The sequence below is a fragment of the Camelus bactrianus genome, chromosome 26 (assembly GCF_048773025.1).
Source record: "Camelus bactrianus isolate YW-2024 breed Bactrian camel chromosome 26, ASM4877302v1, whole genome shotgun sequence".
NCBI lineage: Eukaryota > Metazoa > Chordata > Mammalia > Artiodactyla > Camelidae > Camelus > Camelus bactrianus.
Genome location: NC_133564.1, coordinates 13,517,552 through 13,542,166, shown reverse-complemented (window position 1 = coordinate 13,542,166; position 24,615 = coordinate 13,517,552).

Below are 24,615 nucleotides of genomic sequence, written 5' to 3'. Positions count from 1 at the left end.
AAGCAAGACTTTTCTGTCCCATGTTACATTCTCTCACATTACCCTGTACTTCTCTTTCAAAATACTTAATGGCAACTGCAAGTACTTCATTTGAAATGAGGAATTTAACGTCTGTGTCTTTAAACACAATGTGGCTGACCTGCTTAGCTCACTCCCATATCTTCAATGTTTAGTCCTGTCTGCATGTAGTAAGCACTCAAGAAATACTTATTACAAAATTGAATACATGGATATAAAAGGAACCAGCTAATGAAACAAGATCTTGTATGAGAGAGCAGAAGAGCATATCTATTTTAACAGAGAGAGAATACAGATTTGATGTCAAAACCCAGCCTTCTTTATAAGAATAATTCTCATAAAAGCAGTATTTTTTTCTCTTTACCTTTTCTCCACTTAATTTCATTGAGTCATGAGGGGTGTGGATTTCACACCTACCTAATTTCTAAAGAATGAATTTAGCAGAAATATTAAATATCTCCTTTCAGCGGCAAAAGTGTCAAGAATCTCCTATGCTTTGTAACACAGGAAAAAACACTGTTGGCTCTCAAAGATGCTTCTTTGTCAAACAAGGGAATGCTGATGTATTTTAAAAATTCACCTGCTCTCAAAATGTTTTATTAAAAAAAAGTTACATTAAAAGTAATGAATACAAGCAGTTCTCAACGTGAGTATCTGCTTATCACAAGAAAGTAAAATAAGTAGGAATAGAAACAGTGCGTAAGATAATGTTAGAAGAAAAAATACATGTAACATCGCTTATCCTTGTGCACGGAGAGCAAATGTCATATGTTTCAGCCTCATACAGGACAGAACTTGTAGCTCGTCCCTAATTTGCACTTTTATCTAAAAATCCACAGGACTCATTTTCATTTTGATGTCAGTTTGCCAATGTGCAAATTAACAACTTTCTAGTGAATGGAATTTCTTCCTCCTCAAAACCACATATATTTCTTTTCTTTTTCATTACCAGCTGAGTATGTATAGTGTGTGACTCTCATCCCTAAAGAGTCCAGCACGATGTCCACCCAGGGGGCTGTTCCCAAGGAACCAGGACTGACAGCCTGAGTGAGGCACCAGGACTCAAGCCAAGTCAGCACCACTCAGAGGAGAGGCTGGTGGGCGCGCCCGCATTCTGACCGCTGCGCTGAGATTACCATCTCTGCATCTCAAGCAGCAAGGAAAAGGGTGCCTCTATTAAGGGCTCCTGGGTACGGTGACTCCTCTATTTGCAGACTTTCTCCTTGATTTTCCAGCTTTGTGTGACACTCTTTTGACTGTAACATACTTTTTTCCACATGAGGCAAACGGAGCTCTCTCTATATAAAGAGCAAACAGAGGGTCACCGAGCTCTCTCCCTCCCTCTTGCTTTGCCTACTTAATGGGATTTTGGAATCTTTAGATGGCTTTCCGCTGGACGCCATCAAGTCACATTTCCCACAGAACCCACTCTTCCCAGTAAGACACGAAGCTAATCAGAAATGTTCAAAATATGAGGGAGAAAGAGGAATTGAAGAGCTGAAGCCAGTATTCAGAGCGAGCCCTCATGCACTGCCCGGGCTGCTGGTGTCCGGGGACAAAGCCGGCAGGCTAGCTGGGGGCGCACTCTCAATGTTTCATCAGAGCCTCTGCAATTCCGCCTGAGAGCAGGGAATTCCGCGTGGAGTACTTCCTCTTAACAGCTTTCATAATTCAAAAGCCAACCCATGTTGAACATTCCAAGCAAAGAGATCTGTCAGTAGTTTTGGTATCAAGTCTGTATTCTCCCTCTGTATTAAAATAGACATGCTCTTATGCTCTCTCAGACAAGACCTCGTCGGAGAGGATACATTATCACAGGAACAGAAAACATCCTTGTTACCTAAGAAAGCATACTTCATGAGACACTGATTAAAGGTTTTATGATGATGGCCTATAGGATCCAGGCCCGTTTGTGATCCTTTGCCTGTAACCTCTTTGAAGGATACTCAAAATTGTTCAAACTATGAGCAAGAACAGGTATTTGTTCAAAAACATAAAAAATTTCAAGTCAATCTATTTCATTAAAGCCACAAGCAAGTGGGTAACAAGGAGCTCATGAATAGCTGCCTTTCCCTGTTTATCGCAAAAACCTTTCCTTTTGGAAAACCGATTCACTGGAAGATTACCATTATTGCTATTATTTTCATTTTTCAAAATGAGCTGCCACTTATTTTGTAGCTGGTGAGACAATACAAAATATACTTTTGTGGAAGTGTTTAGTAAAGGATCATGTGGACTTTGTTTTTATTGACTTTAATGGTGCCTAACCTTTTCAAAAGGACCACGTTAATACCTTTTTTTGAGTGTACTTTTTCTGTCAAAATCTTTTTTCTTAAATAGCAGTAGTCTTACGTACAAGCACACCTTTTATTTAGTAACTATTTATGATGTATTTTAAGAGTAAAGCCTGCCTTGAAATACAATGCAAAATAGTATTTTAGAGACTTCAACTAGAATTTTTAAGAGTATCAATTCACGAAGGCCTCATTCTCTAATGGATGATCAGCCCCGTGCTCTTTTCTCCAGCTCATCAAAAAGCGATGCTTGTTTGGAGATTTGTAATATCTCAACTAATTAAACTCCTTGTGCTTACATTTGGTAAAGGATTCAACAAGAGATGACTGAGCAAACAAGATTAGTGCGGACTTTTAAATATCATTATATCACAATTGATTGATCTTCGTACGCAGCAAAGGTTCCAGCAATCCTCTTTTACAAAGATCATAAAAGATCAAACTAAAAGATGAATTGAAGATAAAAATAGAGAAATATATACACACTGAATTCTATTTTCTTCATGTTATATTCTTGTGGGTAACATTTTTTTCCTTTGAAGAACTGGCCTTATTATAGATATTCCCTATTTTTTAAAATTTATTATAGTATTTCCTTTTGGAGTAATATATAATCATTTTAAGTATCACAGGCAACATCTGGGTCTGTGAAGGTAATACTCATTAAGAAGCAGGGCGAAATATAAAAGTCAAATTACTGAAAGTAGTCCTGCCATCTGTGTGTGTGTTGGTGTATGCACACATTTTCACAAGGAAGGGGGTATTTAATAAATAGATATTAGAAAGAAAAAGGGTTTCCACAGGGGCTAAATAAAGGAAGGTCTTAATAATTTTTATAACCAAGTTATAGCCAGCTATACAAACAGTAAAATGGCATTTATAGGTCGTCTATACATTGTCTTTAAATGAAGTCATGCTTCAATGTACAGGGTTCATTTATACATTCATCATCTACACCTTAAACTGGGTATGAATGACCTCAAGTGAGCAAGTGTTGAGCACCGACACGTTCTAGAGATGTTGCTACCTAGAACAGTCCTCAGTGTTGTGCGGCTTTGATGATTAATACTACAAACCCAGAACATCAAAAAACGCTACAGACAAAACATGCTATAAAACTTGCCTTTTGAATATTGATTTTACTATGAAATGTGTTTTAAATCATCTAAGCTCTTAACACACAATAATGCTTGATTTTTTATAATAAAAAAGTCTCCACTTCTCTTGTGTATTTGTTAACGAGTAGTTGATCTATTTATCCGTTTATATCTGTCTTGTAAGAGTACGAAAATGAAACAGACGAACAAACAAATGCCCAAAACCCAGACCCACCTCTTACAGAACTGACTTAGCTCTGAAGTTAGGACATTCAGGCCGTCAGCTAATACACTGGGGTGGCCTCCCTGAGAATTAATTCCAAAATAGCAGATGAAGTTACACGTAAGGGTGAACACTTCTAATTGTAAATATTTCAAAGTCCAATGTGGAGTGAGTTTGGAATTACCCACTGTACTAACTCCTTTTACAATAATTCTCAGTGAGGAATTGACTATATTTCATAGAGAGAGTTTTATTTTTTGCTCAGCCTACTTACCCATTAAAAATCAGTCATACTAACAGCAGTTTCACTTTAGAAGACATATCAAACACAGATCAATTGTATTTCTGTTTATGAAAAGAATAATACTCGTATTTAATAGTTTTCTCAAGCATGTTCATAAAAATTATGCTTATATAGCTTTGCTATCAACCCCATTTAAAGATGTTTCATTGGACATCTTTGTGGGGGGTGGACGGGACAAAATTCGGCCAACCAGCAATAAAACCCAATCCACAAACAAATTTAGCTTTAAAACCATCAGTCAATCCAATATAAAATTACGATTTCTTGTGATGAGCCAAAAACAGCAAGTAACTTGAGAGTATTCTCTTAAATCTCAAAGACATATACAACGTGCCTCAGCTGTTTTTATCCTTAACCAAATCTTAATAGATCTAGAACTCATTTTATCTTTTTTCTACATCAATTGAATCTCTTTTTTATTTACTAGATGGAGAATAAAAGCTCATATAAGTTTCATTAACTATAAAAGTTGCTTTCAGTTTGAAAACCATCTTAAATGGAAAATATAATGCCTCAGTGATTAGCGAGCACGCCACAAAAAACGTGGCTGTGAGAATACAATGTGACTTAACCGGGTGTATACAGTACATATCCGGGCAATAGCTAAAACTCAAACACGTAAGAACAAACGACTGTTCGTACAGCACAGTGCGATAATATTTGCACAGGTTTTCAGAAATTCCATTCTCCCTATTTTGGGTGCCACATCTTTTAGTCTTGTGTAGAATATGCTGAAGTATGTCATTCCTGAGCACTTGCAAGACCTACACTTTAATCTCCAGATCCCAGTGAAAAGCACTCTTTGAAAGTATGGGTGATAATGGAAGCAGACAGCACAGTACCAACGGACCCACTGAATGAATAATGAGAGAACACAGTAACACCGCAAAGTTCTGCAGTTCGAGGGTGCACATCTGAAGCTCTAATGCCGTCTAAGTCATTCTGAGACTCATTTAAATACAAGTCTTGTTTCTATCTTTAATCTTCTAATTTCAGGAAATTAGATGTAAAACTCTCCTCATTCATTAGAAGTACAGAATGATCAAAAGAATAGAAATTTCAACACAAAGCTAATTGCACTGTCAAATGACCTCACACATAATGCATCATTAAAAATGATCTACTCTGTAATAACTGTATGCTGCTAAAGGTTAAAATAGCTTTAACATGTGGGAAAATAATTGTAATTGAAATAAATTCCAACTTTATACTGCATTTGCCAAATATGAAATTAGGGGACGGTATTTGAGTTTTATAAACTTTATCTAATCAAAGTGCTCCTGTATTTTGTGCGGAAAAAGAAAATCTCCCGTGACATAAACAGTCTGAGACTGCAACGAAACAAACTCGTAGAACGCCGTCGACACTGATCTCGGGTAACTAGCTCTTTCAGATCGCTGGTCTTTAATTACAGTTGTTCAATGGAAGTTATTTCACTCTCCAAGAATCAAATATCAAGCTGGGGAAATCATGGCATTTCCTTCCTCCTTGCAATAAAGAATCCACTTTTAGCTTGTTTTTTTCTTTTTGCAAATTCAATAAATTGCATTTGCCTATTTGTATAAATTAATACCAGATATAAATCCCCCAGCTTATACTATCGTTGAATTGGGACAGAACCATGCTTCCATAAAGAGCAGGAAGGGAAATAAATTCTAGAATGCAAGCACCATAAATAGGAGTAAGGTCCAAATAGAACAAAATCAAGTCCATATTAACCTATGAGATCAAGCTGACCAACCTCTTCTATGGAAGTAAAGTTAAATTGTGATAAAACCACAAGGTAAAGATAATGAATATTATTTGAAATACAAGATCATGAGGGTAAAAAGCATTGGTATATCATCCATTCTCAGCCATATATGGTAGGTAAATGAGGGATTGTCACTCAGAAATTGCCTCATAATCACATTTTATCCAGTCAAAATGGGATTCAGTAATCAGGAGGAGCCTGCGATTGCAAGCATTTATTTTCCAATTGAAGTGATTCCTGATAACGATAAAGCGTTAACGGCTCTTACAGTTTCGTACTGAATCAGAACGTACATTGTGATTATGCTAATAACATGGTGTTGAGGTTTAAGAGCATGGTGAATGTGTTTCTCACAGCTTATCCCCAAACATCGAGGCTATTCTATTAAGGCCGACCCTGTGAAGCAACAGACAAAGGTGGAGGAGAACTCTTCAACGTTTTGATTCTGGGGTTGACCCAGGCAAGTGTTCAGCATTTCAGGAGAGGGTAGGCCCAGTAACGGTCTCCCACGTGAGTGACGTCTCTAACAGCCAAGGACAAGAAAAATCTCATCTTCAAAGGCCAAAGAATAGAATTTGACTGAAAGATTTTAAGTGGTGGGGAAAAATAACGTTTACTAACAGTTCGAGGAAGTACCCAGGTGAGAAACAGACTGTGTTTCACAAGGTGCTTAATGCGTTGCCCCTGTCTGCAAGACAATTTTACCATCAAAACAATATTTCTCAGTTCCCACGATAGTCCCCAAAATCTTATTTGAACCTACTACAGGACCTAATATACCATATTTTTAACTGGAAAAAAAAAACTATTTTCCAAAATATACAAGCACAGGAAATTTAACAGCACCAACGAAAACCGCTGATGTGTCAGTGAGAGCACGTTTAATGAGGAGGCCACTGAGATCTGGTCCCATCCTCATCTTTCACTGTCTTCTTTCTGGTCACCCTGCATCACCACTTCCTGATATCTCTTAGCCATTTCCTGCTTCCATTACATTTGCAAATGTTGTATCCTCTACCTGTATAACTCGTCACTCTTCAACCTAGAAGTGCTTTACCCGTCCTCAAGTTCAGAGCAGCCCATTCTGTGAAGCCAAGCAAATTCTGCAACACCATCCTCCACGGCAAAAACTGGAGTAAGTCCAAAGTCAAGTTGCTGGCAGGTCCAGGGCCCAGGAAGAGTCCACTTTCTGGTTCTTAGATGGCCCTCGTTTCACTGTTTTCTTATACGGCAGACGGGGTGACAGAGTTTTCTCGGTCTTTTTTAAAGGGTGCTAATCCCACTCACGAGGGCTCTGCCCTAAAGACCAAATCACCTCCTAACGGTTCCACCTCAAATACCATCACATCTTGCTTAGGTCTCAATGCACGCACTCAGGGGAGCACGAGACTCAGTCCACTGCAGAATCCAACTACTTAAACCGAAAAGTCTAAAACAACAGCAGCAACACAAACTCATTCAATTTTGAGCTACGTCGGATAATTTTTAGCTGTTAATTTCCCAAATGCCTAAAATAATATAAAATGAGAAGTAGTTTGAAATGAGGGAAATGTTATTACTAAGTCATGTTTACCTTTTATATATGAGTATCGCTGATTCAACTAAAACTTATTTTTGATCTGTGAATTAAAAAAAAAAAGATTTAAAATTTTCCTATAAAAATGTCAGCTATACAATGTGTCTTAAAGCCTTGCCATAATAATGGCAATAAATACTATTCTTTATTTTTTATTAAGATAACTGAGTAAAATACAGTGAAATATAACCAGTTAACTATTACACAGGTCTGAAAGTTTGAGTATTAAAACTTTTAGACTCAATTGATTTGTCTTATGGGCCTTTATCTGAGTTGAAGGATATGGAAATTAAAGATATGCCATAGGAAGAGCATGCTAGGGAGTTCAATTTGGAAATATTTCCTGGGTTCCACTTCTCCAAACCTGCATTGATTTTGCCCTAGCCTGTTCCCAAGATCAGCTTCTCATTTTTAAGGGAAAAAATTCTCAAATATACTAATCCAATATCACATTGCTATTTTCTTACAAGACGTTATTTCAAAAATATGTCACTTCCCAAGGAGAAAAATGTTTCATGTCATAAAACAGTTGTTAGCCAGAAGAGACAAGGATATTTTTAATAATCATACCTCACATGTAACTAACAAAAATTGCACACCACTAGACTTTTCAAAAGGGAATAGCAGTAAGCCAGCACTTCAACAGATATATTTTTCAAATGAAGTTTAGAAAAGTCTTCTTTCCTCCATTAAAGTAGATTCCTCTGAGATTTATTATGGAAAACAAGTTTAAAGAACAGGCAATGCACATACTTTGAGAAAAAAAAAGATATTTTTGCATCTTAATATCTTTTCTCTGAAAGTTAAAAGCTTGAAATTTATTATTCAGCATCTCTTGAATTTCGGTCTGAGCTCTTGCTTTGTAGAAGGGCCTGGGATGCTGGTACTTTGAGGGTCTAAAATGGGACCTGTGATGTGTGGGAGCTCAGGTATTTCTGAAGAAATGATAACTCGATCAGTAGCACAACCAGAAAAGAGAGATTGCTAAGAAATCTCACAATGTGTCTGCCTAAAGGGTCCAAGTTCAAAGATTAAACAATTACTGATTTGTGAGGGAAAAAAAAATCCAGAGCAATCAACTAAAAACAAAGAAAAAGGACTGGAAATCTCTTCAGGCGTGTGTTTGAACAATCACGCAGCAAAAGGATGTGGGTGGGACACAGCACCTGCCACACGGGCAGGACTGTGAGATAAACAGTCTGAGGGACCTGCCTGTGAAACACAGATCCTGGACAGTCATCGCTCATGTAATTCTCAGCGTTAGATCCCTGACTTTAACTTGCCCAAATGCAAACATGCTACAATATAAAGACCCTGAGCTATAATTAGCTCCTTTGTGCATCTTACATAAAATAGTTTGTTTCTCAGATCAGACACTCAATAAGATCTCAGACGGATAAGAGTAAGGGAGATAATGTGAATGAGCAGAGAAAAGAAAAAATGTGCAGCCAGAGTTCCGCGGCGAAGAATACAGGGCGGGTGGATGCAATGGACTTCCAGGAGATCCAAGTGGGACGTTGCTTCTGTCATCTGTCTATATGTCCCCAAGTACAAATACATGTTGGATTAATTTAAGAAGCATTTAGAGAAAATTTTACAATGTCCTTAAGGTGAGAAATTTGGATGTTATTAATTTATCCTTCCACTGGATAAGAACTAGGATTCCAAAGGTATTTGTTGATGCAAAATCTAAATTAGAAAAAAACAGTCTTGTTAGTTTCAGGTTAACCTTTGAATATGTTCTAATTTGGTGCTCATGGAAACATACTTGATTCCTTCCTTTTTTTCTATTACATCATTTCAACTTTACTTGTATTGTTATCAAAAAAAACATAAAATTTGACAAGTCAAATATATTTTGTGTAGTAACACGCAGCTGCCTAAATCTGGGAACCACTTTCAACATTTGGCTGATTTCATGCTATTTGTCATAATACTTCTAAAGAATGTGCTTAAAAGTTTAATTTTTTGATTTCTCCATTTTGTATAGACGGTAGTACCTTCCTAGCATGGAAAAGGAGGATTTAGCTCTTTTTTTTCCCTTTAACAGTCTTGTGCACATGCAGACACACACAAACACATACACTTCCCTCTCCTCAGCCTTTTAAGAGTTCTATCAAAATTCTGAGCCAATAATATTCAAAGGTGAATTTTTTTCAAAATCATTTCAAAATCAATACTGCGATTTTTTTTTTCTTTATGTGACTGTTTTTGAGGGGACTCTCCAGGAGGGAAGTCCTCGTTTTTGTTTTTGTATGTGTGTGTGCTTTGATTTACTCCTCTGTGTGTTCATCACTATTGCCTCCTGGACGCTGGCAGAAATGCAGTTTTGTAACATCGTCAGGAACAGGAAGTCATCCATCGGTCCACTTACGGTAGTTGCTGTTACTGCTGCCGCTATTTTTATTTATATTTCATTATGATTATTTGTTCATTTTTATTTTTATTGATGGTTATTATTTTTTATTGATACATTTTTTTGCTTTTAAAACAAGCTGTACAATGTCATTTGGAAATTCCCTTCACGTCACTTCGGCACTCCCTTATTACATGGCCCATGGCAATTTAACAGCAACGGGATGAAATCCAAGGTTCCCACTCCACAGTCTTCATCATTGGTGATGATATTAAAAAACTATGGAGAAAGGGTAACACCGGCTCTGAGAAAGGACCGGAGAGGAGAGTACCGAGGAGGTCTGAACTGTGGTTTTACTGCTCCTAAAATGCATGAACTTTCCTCTTCTGTAAAAAAGTAGCAGATAAAATTATCAAGTGGCTTCCAAAGTTTATGCGGCGCTAAACACAACACCTGGCATACAATAAACATCCAGTAAACTTTAGCGACCGTAATAATGACACCAATAGCGGACGTGCCGGAGCTCACAGTGACGCTGGCACCATCTGAGGCAGTACTGTCTCCTGTCTCTGGTTTGTCCATTGCCCTCCAGGAAACAAGTTTTTGTTTGATTTCGATTTATGGCTGTGATCTGAAAGCGGTCTCACCTCATAAGCTACGTTGTCCTATCTCTATATGGGAGGTGTTCTCTCATTTTCACTCTCGCCTCTGCATTTTCTACACTGATTAAGAATACCAGAATTAGAGAGGGGGAGATGGGCCCACTGCACTGGAGTAGAACCTTGAGCTCTTCCTGCCATTCAGGACAACTGGATAAAGGAATAAAACCAGAAGGAAGAAACTCACAATGGGGAGAGTGAGCTACAGTTCAGTACAGCAAAGCCACAGAACAAAACACGGTACCTGATGGCCATGTTTGGCTGAAGATTTATCTTAATTGTACGCAGAAAGAAGGAAAACAGTTTTCATTCTTAAGTGTGGTATTTCCAAAAATAAAGGGACTGATATTTTCAAAAAACATGATACTGTTACCTGAATAAATAGCCAAGGGAAGTAAGAGGAACTAGAATTTTATTTCCATAGAAATGGACCAGCTGTCAAAGTAGTCCAGATATTTTAACATAATTTTTAGCATGATGCCAGCCTCAGTTAGATGGGTGACTGTTTAGTTCATTTATTTGAATGCTCCTATTTCAAGCCAGTACTAAAGTTTCCACCCATGCACCAACCTATTCTAAGTATGAAAATAGCATGTCAAGACGTATTTAATAAATCAGGACTGCTTCTATCTCTAGTAATTCTGAAATTAAAAGCAATCAAGGAAAGATTTTCTTAATTCTTCCTCCAATTAGAGAGCTGCACCTCTGAAAGGGGGAATTATATAACTTTTATATACTTGATCAATAACATGTGAAAACATTTCAGAGGTTCTTTTCTAAGTCCAGGGTACAGAAAAATCTTATGTGGTATCTACCTCAGATCCCTAGAAAGAAATCGTCTGTTTTCTCATGTGTGTGTGTGTGTGTGTGTGTGTGTGTGCGTGTGTGTGTGTGTGTGTGTGTTTTAATAGGTCTCTTGTACACACCTAAAATGAAAGATCTGCATTATGCATGTATGTCACTGATATCTGTATTCAAATAAAGATTTTGTTTTATTTTCAATTAACTTTTACCAATTTTTAAATCGTTTTTCTAAATGCTCTCCAGAAAAAAATGAATATTTTACATCAGTAGTGATGATAATGACTCAGGGTTCTATTTCAATCTCAAGTGTAACAAGGCCGCAATAGAGAGGATTTTGGTAAGACGGTGATTTGAACACAAACAGTTTCTTTTCTGCTACCAACTCCAAATCTGCCTTTCTTGATTCAAATTGCTGCTGAGCTCCTGCTCGGTGGGTTGGACACACGGGGTGCAGGGGAGCTGAGGAGGGAAGATAACAGCCTGCTAAGGGAACTCAACAGGCAGAGAGAACGAGATCTTGCAGAACAAAGAGAAGAAGCAACCAGCAAAAAAAGGATCTTCTCAGAGACAAAGGATAATTTTCACAGAAAACTAACAAAACCACTAAGGGGTTTCAAGCACAGAACAAACAAAGCAAAGGAAAACAAAACAAAAACAACAACTACAAAACCACCATTGTCCAAATAACAATACAGATGGTAAATCATGTGAGCGGAATTAGATTTACTGGAAGTTCTTACAGAGGAAGTATATCAAAGTACTGCAGAGAGAGAAAAAAAGGGACAGAAATCTTGAAAATAAAACATACGATGATATTACACGGAAATCTAACACACAAATGATAGGCATTTGGGAAGAAGGGAAAAAGATAAATGGGGGAGATACATTAATTAAACAAAGAACAGGAAGAGATTTCCTGAGGTTAAGGAAGGTTTGAGCCTGCAGGTTGAAAGCACTCCCCACAGTCCGGGCTGGACGGATGGGAACCCCCACCCAGACACAGCGTATGAAAATTACTGAGTTGTAAGCACAGAGAGAAATCTCATAGGCACCCGGAAAGAAAAGACAAGCCCCAAATGAAAAGGATCACGTTGTGATGATCCTTTGCTACATGTGAAGGCAGAAGGCAAGAACAAAGCATCTATAGTCTCCTGAGGGAACAGGACTGGAAACCCTGAATCCTGTACCAGGAGAACACAAGTTCCTATCTGAGCAAAATAAAGTCAGAAAGATGTAGAATTTGTGAAGTAAACCACAAGGTACTTCATCTGAAGAAAGTAACAGAGAACAAGGTAACCAAACAGCAAATGGCCTGGAACAGAGAGCTCAACAAGATACAGAGAAGAAGAAATAATCCCAAGTTCTGAGTTCTGTGCCCTCCCAGCATACACATGTGCACACGTGTAGGTACACACACACACACACACACACACACACACACACAGATGGATGTTCTAGAAATGTGTGGCAGAAGTGACAGAGAAGAAATATTGGAACAGCAGGATAAACTCCAAAGCAAATTCCAATAATAGCCCAGACTGTAGTACAGTACAGAATCCAAGTCAACTGACGTATGGGAAGGTTGAGGTGGCAGCCAGATGATAATCCAGCTGCTTCATTTGTAGAGGGGTCTGGGTGAGCAATGGGTTGGAGGAAATAAATATATTGTACTAGTCTCCTCTGGCTGAAGTTGGGGGTTGGGGTGAGGAAGGTAGAGCTTTAAGGATCATTGAATATTTCCAGGGAAACACGATCTTATCTTCAAAAAAAAAACACATATATATAGACACATATATATGACTAGGAGTTAAAAGAAGAGGAAAATATCCATATTAAATAATAAAATTATGCACGGAACTTCCAAATTAACATGGAGAAATGAATGCACTGGACTGAAAAATGAAAAAATAAAACACATTTAGAAGCTTAAATAAAATTCTTTTGGAAATGAAAAGACTTAGTAAACGTTAACATATAAAGGATACAAAGAAATAAACAGTATACTCAAGATTTTGGATTTAACATATAAATATAGAACTTTACAGCCATTGAACAATGTGTGTGTATGTGTTTCCTATGTCTATGGAATATTTCACAAATTCATCACATAATTGGTCACAAACAAACACTTAACAACTTTTTTAAAAAGGCAGTTTTCAAATAAATGAACATCTTTACTTGGAAATTAAAACAACAATAACCAGATTAAATTGCCCTTGGATCAAAAGGAAATCACTAACTAGCACAAAAGTAATGAAAAAGCTAACAGTTCCTGAAAAAAAAAAAAAAACAAAACAACGAGACACAGTGAAAGCTGTCCTAAGAATGAAATGGATGGCCTTAAATGTTCTCCTTATTAAAAAAGAAAGATGGAAAAAACAGAACTTGATACAAATAGAAGCAACTGGAAAGAGAACTATAGAGTATAACAAAAGAAACAAGTTGGAAGAATTAATAAGGTTAAATCCTAAAATTTATGAAATAGAAAAAAAAAGTAGCAGGAAGGACATATAAAGCCTAAAATGTGTTTGTAAGATGTTTAGTAAGATGTAAAGTGTTTACTTTGCAAGCCTGATGAATATTCTTAAAAAGGAAGGGAGCTAAACAGACTCATTAGGAATATAGACAGATAAATAAGTAAAAATATGAGACAGGTTAAAAGAAGTGGAAGAAAGTACTATATATATATTCTGATGGCAACTGATTAGAAATCTTAGACAAAATGGACAGTTTCTGTTTCAGTTCCTAATATTAACTCAAGAAGAGTTAGAACACTTGACTAGCTCTATTACCAGAGTGTACCAGGAGGGAACAAGGCATTGAGAACAGCTGGGTTCACAGATCAAAGCGATAAAACTCTTACAGGAGCCATCATGTCCATTTTATTTACAGGGTATCTCAGGAAAACATAGAAAGTTCTCAAATTCATTTATAGATTAAAAATCAAAAACGAGAAAACCATTCTCATTGTATAAGCAAGACTTCTAATTAAAAGATTAACACAAAATATTAAAACAGTAATACCTCATTACCAATGGAATTTATTTTGGAAATGAATTTAACCCAGTTCAGCATGTGGATTTAATGTGTTTCCAGTTAACAGTCGGGACGGGTTTTGTTATTGTTATAGTTATTTAAATTTTGTCAGATATTTGTAGCAAGAGAAAAAGTAGCTATGAAAATAGCAGTGTGTGTGTGTATAGGAGATACGGGCTTTTTGTACAAGGATCCAGATTATGCTCTAAAACTACATCTTATAGATGTGGGGATATCTAAAAATATCAAAGGAATGGAATAGAACGTATGTAAAGAGATCCCTAAACGTTTAGCATATGATAAAACTCATCCTTCCATTCTGTGGGAAATGTATGGATTCTTTAATAAGCTGCTGCACAACTGGTTATTCACGTAAAATATAAATGGGTATCTATCTTTTACTGTATATAAAATTAAATGCTAGATGGACTAAAACAAACTATGAAAAGTAAAACAATCACTTTCCTTCAAAAACATATCCTCCAGTATATCTAAGATATGAAATACCCCCAAAAAGTAAAAATCTTTTGTAGCTATATTCATAAAAATGAACACATTCCACAAACATAATAGTAAACAAAATATGCAGAGCAACATGCTTGGCAGGAATGCATTAATACAAGGGCCTCATACAAACCTGAACAGTACACTGTTCAGGAATATGTGTCTGTGTTTTAAAGCTATAAGCAAAACCAAAAGCATTATTAATGCAAAAATGCAAGATGTTGATTTATATGCAGGGAGAATGAAAATGAGATGTTATTGGGAGAAAATGCTATAATAATTAAGATGAGCTGGCATACATGAGCATTCAACACAGCCAAGTATTACCTATATGCTGTATACACATATTTGTATATATGACAAACTCAGTGATATAAAAATTTGGAAGACTACATGTATAATCTAAGGTGTTGGGAGAATTTTTCATCCACAACTAGAAATTCAGAGGTTGTAGTAAACATACTTGTGCAGATAAACATCAATCTTTTTGTACCACAAATGATGTCATTAACAAATGCAACATGCGAACAATGAATTTGGGGAAATATATTCAAATGTACGGAGCATATGTATACTACGCAATGAGTCCTTTCAAATTGACCAAGCTAGATCAGTAATTTAATAGAAAAATGGGGAAAAGAGGAATAAGTAATTTATAAAAAATCAAAATGATTAGCAAGTATATAAAGACATTCAAACACATTAGCTGTTAGGTAAAGGCAAATTAAAGCAAAGTGGGATAGCATTTTCTACTCATTAGCTGGAAAGGAAATTAAGAGGCGCTAAAACATGCTGGCAGGGATATGTGAGAAAAGATGGTATCATACCTTGTTGATGAAAATTATTACAACCTTTGAGGAAAGCAATTCAAAAGAAAATTTAAGAAAAACCTTCTTTGAGTCAGAAATTCTACATCTGGGAAAATATGACATGAAAATAAAAGCTCCATCATGGCACAATATTTGAACAAGATTTTTATTGCAGCATCATTCCTAGTGGCCAAAAAAACCGGAGACAAAGATGAATGTCCACAAACAAAGGAGAGATTGAATAATTTATAGCCCATCCACACAATGGAATATGATGCAGCCATTAAAATGCAGCTAAACCAGTTGACTGGGAAAGATTTCGACAAAGTTCATTTGAGGAAGAAAAGCAAAATGCAAACTCATGTATACTGTGATTCTATTGTTTTATAGAACCAATTGTAAAGCTCAATATATGTCTAGTGTATACATGTTTGTACATGATGAGACTAGCATAGAGAAAATTATGAGGGGTGCACAGTAGGTTGTCAACATAAGTAACCTGTGGTTGAAAGAAGGAATAATATGGGTATAGGATGGGGAGGAGCAAAACAATAATCCAACCACATGCACTAAAAAAGTCAAAATAGAATGTATCAGGTGACTGTATTTGTGCTTTAATATAAAATTATTTGTGTATACAATGAAATTAAAAATATGGTAGTGTTAGTGGGTCGCCATATTTCATAAAAGAAAAACCACCTTTCCCCTACTGCCTAACAGAAATGTCAATAAAAATGGTTAATTAATCCATAAATGGTTAAGTATTGAATTAATCCACAATTAAAAATAGAAAGAAAAAAGCAGAAATTCAGGGAAATGCAAGGAGGATTTTTGGCAAGATCAGAATAAATATTTCATTTACTTTCACTGATTCTATCTACAAAGTTCAACTTCTATAAAAAGGACTCAGACATTTCACATGATAGAACAATTCCATTCAAACAGAGTGTACTTAAAAAAATTATATGCACACACAATGTAGAAGTTATTTGTAACAATTAGAAATTTTTCCTTAATGCTCTGAAGGAAAATAATACAAATAATCTAATAGTCAAAATTAAATATGAGACATTTCTAATTAATGGAAATTAAAAGCTGGTACGTCACATTTTTTAAGTCAGTTCTCTGATTATCATCGCCGATCTCTAAGTGTTCCAATTGTATGCCATTTTTTTCTGATTAACATCACTTAATGAAGAATTGATTCATTTGGTTATTATCAAATAATAAGGTCTCTCTGAAGAATTATCTAGAAATTTCACATCAAGATCATAGCAGTATTTCGTTAGCTTTATTGTTTCAGGGTTGAGAAATATATTCTTTATGTTTATGCATATGCAACAATGAAACAATTTCTGTTATAATTGTGATAAGTAATCGACTCTGTATTACTCCTTATCTAGACATTGGAGTAAAATTTGAGGTAGGTTTTGATAAAAGTATCTACAGCCTTCAAATACCCCACATATTAGAAGGGAAGTTGAAAGAAAGGGATATTTGTGTGTCTGAGATGTGTTTTTCCCCTGTTCATAAATATGAATAATGGAAATACTTAGTAAGTTTGTTTTACGGCTCAGAATGTTAACTATTTACACTGGCTCAGATGTATATCACCACTAATTTTAAATTCTTCAAAGATGTGTCTAAGGCCTCTTATCATCAATGAGTAAACAGTTGACGTTTACTGGACAACACACACACACAAACGTGCACCCCCGACTAATCACAATTTTTTGGTATTTTCTCACTGTACTTAATTTTCACCTTAACTTGGGAGCATCAAATCCAGACTTTCATATAGAACACAAATGTCACTGGATTATGGAAAATAGCTTATATATTTTTCAGAAATTTGGAGTGAGCTGACTTTGAGGAGAAAAGAAGGCTTCTTCCAGTGGCCATTCATTGGATGACACGTAGCTCTGAGGAGGTCCTTTGGCTTTCTGCCCCCTCGGGCAAGTGGACTAGGAATCCTGCCAAGCTGAGCATTTTGCCTGACAAATGTTGGTTATACTAAACCCCAAATAGCCAGAGGTCCTCAGATGAATCCAGCTAGGCCAATTTTATTTCTTAATGCATCACTATCAGGATTATCTCCTTAAAATAAACCCCAAATTTCTTTCTTTCTCTGCTCAGGTGTAAAGGAAAGGTAGTGTGTCTCTGTGTACAATTCAGATTTTCCTCTCTCTTCCCATACCGGCTAGACTAAGTCTCAGTGCTGCGGAGATAGGTACGAGCCACACACACACACAAAAAAAGTCTCAGAACTCTAACAAGGTTTCCTTGACTGCAGAGGAAATATTCTGGAAGATAATTCTTTCTTTGGGACAATTCCCCGGGGTTTTCATTACCAACATATTATCAAAAGTACAGTTGAAGAGTGGACTGGGAATCATACCAAGGATTTGAGAAGACAACCCACAGCCAAAATACATGAAGAACTTTTAAAACTCAACAATAAGAAAATGAATAGACAGTGCTGCTCTGTATCTTTTCAAATTAGAGTGTCCTCCAGATATATGTCCAGGAGTGGGATTGCTGGATCATATGGGGAGTCTATTTTTAGTTTTTTAAGGAATCTCCATAATGTTTTCCATAATGGCTGCACAAAACTACATTCTCATCAACAACGTAGGAGGGTTCCCTTTTCTCCACACCCTCTCCAGCATTTATGGTTTGTGGACTTTTCAATAATGGCCATTCTGACTGGTGTGAAGTGACCCCTCACTGTAGTTTTGATTTCCATTTCTTTAACAGTTAGTGATACTGACCATTTTTTGCAAGTGCCTATAGGCCATTTGCATGTCTTCATTGGAGAAATGTTTGTTTAGGTCTTTGGTCATTTTTTGATTGAGTTGTTTATTATTTTGTTATTGAGTTGTATGTACTGTTTGTATATTCTAGAAATTAAGCCCTTGTCTGTTACATCATTTGCAAATATATTCATAGCAGCACTATTTACAACACTCAAGACATGGAAGCAATCTAAATGTCCATCACAGACAGATAACTGGATAAAGTTGCAATATTATATATAGACATATAAAATGGAATACTACTCAGCCATAAAAAAGAATAAAATCATGCCATTTGCAGTAACATGGATGGACCTGGAGATTGTCATACTAAATGAAGTAAGCCAGAAAGAAAAAGAAAAATACCGTATGGTATCACTTATATGTCGAATCTAGAAAAATGAGACAAATGAACTTATTTATAAAACAGAAAGACTCACAGATATAGAAAACAAAATTGTGGTTACCAGGGGGTAAAGAGGGGTGTGGAGAGATAAATTGGGAGTTTGGGATTTGCAGATACTAACTACTACATATAAAATAGATAAACAAGGTGCTACTTTATAGCAGAAGGAACTATATTCAATACCTTGTAATAGCCTATAATGAGAAAGACTATGAAAAGGAATAACTGAATCACCATGTTATAAACCAGAAACTAACACAAAATTGTAAACCGACTATATATCAATAAAAAACAATTTAAGAAAAGGAACAGATTGAAAAAATGGGCAAAAGATCTGAACAGACAACTCACCAAAGAAGACATATAGACGGGAAATACACATATTTGAAAAGATAGTCAACATCTTATCTTACTAGGGAAGTGCAATTAGAATGAGACCCCACTGCCCACCTATTAGAACAACAAAAATCTAAACCACTGATAAAACCACCAAATGCTGAGAAGGATGTGGAGCAACAGGAACTTCCATTCATTACTGATAAGAATGCAAAAACGGTGCAGTCACTTCGGAATACACTTTGGCGGTTTCTTAGAAAATTAAATATACTCTTACCAGAAATCGGGCTCCTTGGTATGTACCCAGGAGCGGAAAACTTATGTCCTCACAACAGCTGTTTATAGCTGCTTCATTCATAATTGTCAAAGGTGTCTTTCACTGGGTGAGTGAATAAATAAACTGTGGTACATCCGGAGAACAGAATATTACTCAGCAGTAAAGAGAAATGAGGTATCGAGCCACAAAACACATAGAGGAAACTTAAATGCATGTGACAGTGTGTAGGAAGCAAGTTTGGAAAGGTTACAAGCTATATTTCCAACTGCAGCTGACCCTTGAACAACAGGGGTTTGAACTGATCAGGTCCACTTATCCATGGGGTTTTTCCCACCAAACACGTACAGCACTATATGATCCAAGATTGGTTGAATCTATGGATGTGGAATTGTGGATTCAGAGGGCCAACTATATAGTTACACAGAATTTTTTGTCTGCGTGCAGGTCTGGTGGCCCCTAACCCCCTCATGGTTCAAGGGGCAACTGGATATGACATTCTGGAAAAGGTAAAGCTAGGGAGACATTCAGATCAGTGGTAGCTAGGAGTTAGTGTGCAAGAAATGATACAGGGCAGAACACTGAGGATTTTTAGGACAATGAAATCATTCTGTATGGTATTATAATGGTGAATATATATGATTATACATTTGCCAAAACCCACAGAAAGTACATCAAAGGTGAATCCTAATGCAACCTATGGAATTTGGGTGATAACAATGTGTCATTGTGGGGTTATTGATTGCAACAAAGTGCCAACTGGTATAGGATTTGACCGTGGGAAGGCTGTGGGTACCAGGGGTATGGAGTATATAGGAATTATGGATTTTCTGCTCAATTCTGCTGTGAATCTAAAGCTGTAATAAAAAGCCTATTTTTAAAAAAAATGGGCAGTAACTTTTGAACTACTTTTTTTTTTTAACATTTTTTATTGATTTATAATCATTTTACAATGTTGTTTCAAATTCCAGTGTTCAGCACAATTTTTCAGTTATTCATGGGCAAAAAATGGGCAGTAACTTTTGAACTACTTTTTAATAGATTTTTTTTTTAAAAAAAGGCATCTTAAACAACAACCAAGACTTTAAACTCTTTGCATATAGTTGCAATATGAAGGATCATGGTTTTCAATGAAAAATTGATCAGTCTGAATTCTATAAAGTCACTGATTTTGACTTTTGACCTTCAAAAAGGGCAACTTAATAAGCTACAATTTAATAAAGAGCACTTAAAAAAATCAGTGTTATTCTGACAAACTTAAGTATCTGTTAATTCTTTCAAATCCAATTTTCTACCATTTCTTGGATCCCATTTTCCTCAAACCATGTATTAGTCCTCCCCTACACTTGATTCTGATCTGTATTTTACTTGAACTTTTATCCACAGTTAATACAAATACATTTAATTTTAATGTACACTGAAAGATATGAATAGTTCAATTACTAAACTAAATTATAAACATTTTGACTCTTAAGACTATGCTTTCTTCACATTTCATCTGTCTTCTGAAGTACCACTCTGTACCCAATGAATACTTAAGAAAAATGGTTTTGACTGATAATTGATGGCTGTATGTTCAGGAACTATAGAATAATTCACTGTAACTATTTCTTGCCTTCGAGATACAATGGCACAAAAAAGTTCTCCAAGAGACTGGAGACTTCTTATGGCCTTGACCAATCACCTGGGCCATGAGTGATAATCATAAAAATCCTCACTCTGCAAAGAACATCTGCCTACTGCTTAAGACGGCACAGAGAACAGTCCCAGTAATGCCCAAGGCTGTTTCTTGACATCTGACAGCCAACTCTCTGTCCATGTTTTGAGGCCAAAAGGTGACAGGTGAGAGAATGTTTGACAACAGTGCACTAGCACCACTTTCAATCGATGTGCATGATGATGGGGATTTCAAGATCATCACGGAAATAAAACGAAACCTTGCAATAAACATTTCGCCCAGCTATGCAACGGTATTTAAAACATGCCCATTCTTAAACTGCTTCAAAGCAAATTAACGTGTTTGAAGTGGAAATTGAGCAACATGAAAGCCCATTTACTATAAAATAAAAGACCTTGTGCATGATACCTGGTTTTTTTTCTTCATTTTATCTGTAACAATGCACAGAAATGAAGGTATCAAGATTTTAAAGTAAAATTAGTGCATTCTACTAATTCAGACCTTTTCCTAAAATATCTAAGTTTCTATACTGTTTATTAAAAAGGGAGTACTATCTTGTTCGATTTTACCCACAGGCTCTTGTTCTTATATAGAAATAAGGCTGCATATACTTAAATGGGAAATCTTACTCTAAACTGCTGCATTATTCTCTATGCCTGGAATAATTATTGTATCTTTTATCTAAGGAAAAGAAATCCTTTCTATTGCTCAAACACCATTTCTAGTAAGAAATATGTTAATGTTAGGAAATATGTGAAGGGACAATTAACATAAAATCTATTAGCTATAACCCACTCCCTCCCCAAAGAGAAACTAACATGGACAGTAGGCAGTGGGCAGGGCTGTGTTGAGTCAGTGATTTCCACGTGCTGGGTTGGCTTCTGGCCCCATCTCTTAACTCCGCTCAGTCTCTTTCAGTGACCCTTGGCCGTCTCCAACTACTCAAGCTGCAAACAGACTGAAACCAATTTGTCGTCCTTATGTTTTTAAAGCCACTAGCCTGGTATGCTAATTAGAGATAAATCGCTTGACCCATAAAAGAAACGGCAGGAAACCCGAAATGAAGGCATTATCCAACACTTCATGCTCCTTAGTGATGCCATTTTAAATATTTCAGACAGCCTATAAATAATTAAAACCTCACCACAGCAAATTATGTCCTATTATGCAAATAAATAGCCTCCTCCCTGGTTTCATTAAAGATTTCAAATGACAAGCTGAGCCGGTTCAACATAGCAAGGTATTGCAGTGAGGCGAGAAATCTTTCAATATTTTTTTTTAATTGTTAGTGCCAAGTTTCATGTGGATTTTTACTCTAACACTTTAATTTGCATGAGCAAATAAACCTTTAATAAACCTTTTGTAAGTGGAGGAAATGCATCATTTAATTAAATTTGATTTGTTGTGAAACTATTGTGCCTCATGAATATTTAAGAACCACAAATTCTTTTACTGAAAAGAGTGCACTATTTTAAGGAAGGGAGCGATTTTCAAGACACTGACAGTCTCTGAGAGATTAAAAATAATCAATAAATGTTTGGAGACATTTTCACTAAAATCGACAGGCCCGTGCACAGATCCACATTTCAGTAGCATGCTTACACTTACCTACTCCATGTCAAGGTTTATGTACAATTTGTATACCAGGGGTATCAAAAACAGGTTAAGTGTGAATGTTTCAAAATTTATTTATCAAAAATGTTCCGTCTTATTTTCTGTTTTTAAAGGTGTTTTCTTCATGCTAAATTAAAAGAATCCCAAGGTTTATATATTAAGATATTACTGTAAAAGACTGCAAAAACATTATTTTTAGTTTAAAAAATACTATATATTTCATACCTAAGTACTACCAAATAGAAAAATAAGCGGCAAAGTATATAAATATCTTTTCCCATAAAAGATGAAAATATTACATCCCTCTGAAGCACAGCCTCACATTTTTACTTCAATTAAATTATTATAAACATCAAAGGAAATTCTTCTGTAATTATTTTACTGGCAAGTGATTATTAAAGCACTGTCTGTCACTTTGTAACATGCCTACAGAACAACGCTTATAGTAATAATTAATGTGACTTTCTTTCACACAGACTAGGGAGTTTTTAAAACACATCTTACACAGTGTTTATTAACAATTAGTGAAGGCCACTACAGTTTGGAAAATGTATTATATGTAGTATAAGATTATGCTTGTATAAAATCTAAATGAAAAATAGGTTGATTTATCTCCTCAAAACTATAAAAAGAGGTTCATAATACAATTGTTTGTTTTTACTATTAATGCGAATGTGAATAATCTCTATGATACTTCTTTTTTTAAATACTGTGATAGTATTTCAGTTACAGTTTGAAAGCTGCCCTGATCTTTTTAGAAAATAATTTTGATATAATCGTGACTTTAGGAAATCCATGAAGGAGGTTAGTACAGCCAGCAATCAATGTAATGCAGTGTCACTTGCTAAATAAAGGAGAAATTCTATAATTATTTAAAAAAATAGTGGCTTGGACTTTACCAATTTCTTCAAAGTATCAAGTATCATCCTAATTCCCAGCAGATAAATTGCCACTTATTTTAAATAGTAAATTTGTCCCTCTCCATCCATGACATACACTTACCAAAACCTTCCTTGGAACACCCAGATGCTGAGTTAATCACTGCCTTCTCTGAAGGGCTTGCTCCTTCCAGTTAAACTCTACTCATACCCCGACCACAATGTCACCATCATTACATAAATTTTCCCCAACTAGACTGAGAGTATCTTAGCTTCGCATCCTCTGCACTTTGCCAGCTATCTGCCACGTATGTCACAAATTCCTTATTAAATTATCTTAAATTAAACTGATCTGATTATACATTATCAGCTATTCAAAAGACACAGAGCAATCAATTCCATCGAAGAGAGGACAATATAGAATAGAAGGAATTCTATTTCATGGTCTCCTAGCATCATGAAAAGAGCCCTGGCTTGAAGAATAACAGACAACAATTCAAATCTCTTCCTAGTCTTCAGCAAATCATTTAATTTCATTGAGGTGCAGCTACCTTACCTATAAATTTAGAAAATAAATACTTTATACAAACATAGAAGTTAGGCATATAAAATCTGTAGCATGGAGCCTGGTATACAATAGTCACTGGGAAAAAGTAGTACTCACTGCTATTATTTTGTATTACTTTATGGTGATCCTACTCTAAGAAAAATCCTTTCCCAATGGCTAATTGTTGGCTAAATTGCAAAATTAAAGATTCTCCAATTTGGATAAAATGTTGTGTCAATTAAGTATAACCTGTTCTTAGTTAACAGTAACCTACAGAACATACTTACACATTTTTTTTTATGGTTGAATCCATCCAGTTATTTCTATGCCCTAGTTTTTCATGTGAGAGAGATTAAAAAAAAGTAAAAACAGGTATGGTCACTTGGAATCACTGGTGAAATGGATGGGAAGATAAGAGTTGAAAGATTCTTGAAAAGAATGGAGATGTTAATCTTAACAGGCAGATTACTGTAAAACCTTGGACTAAAAGGGTTGAATTTATTATGTTGTATAAATATAAATGATTATTACTGATGACAATAATGCTGAGATTATGTCAGTTAATACTATTAGTCATAAAATGTTATCATGTGCTAGTTTATAGAAAATGTAGTTTTATGTTTTGCTGAAAATCACGTTAAGGGAAAAAGTGAA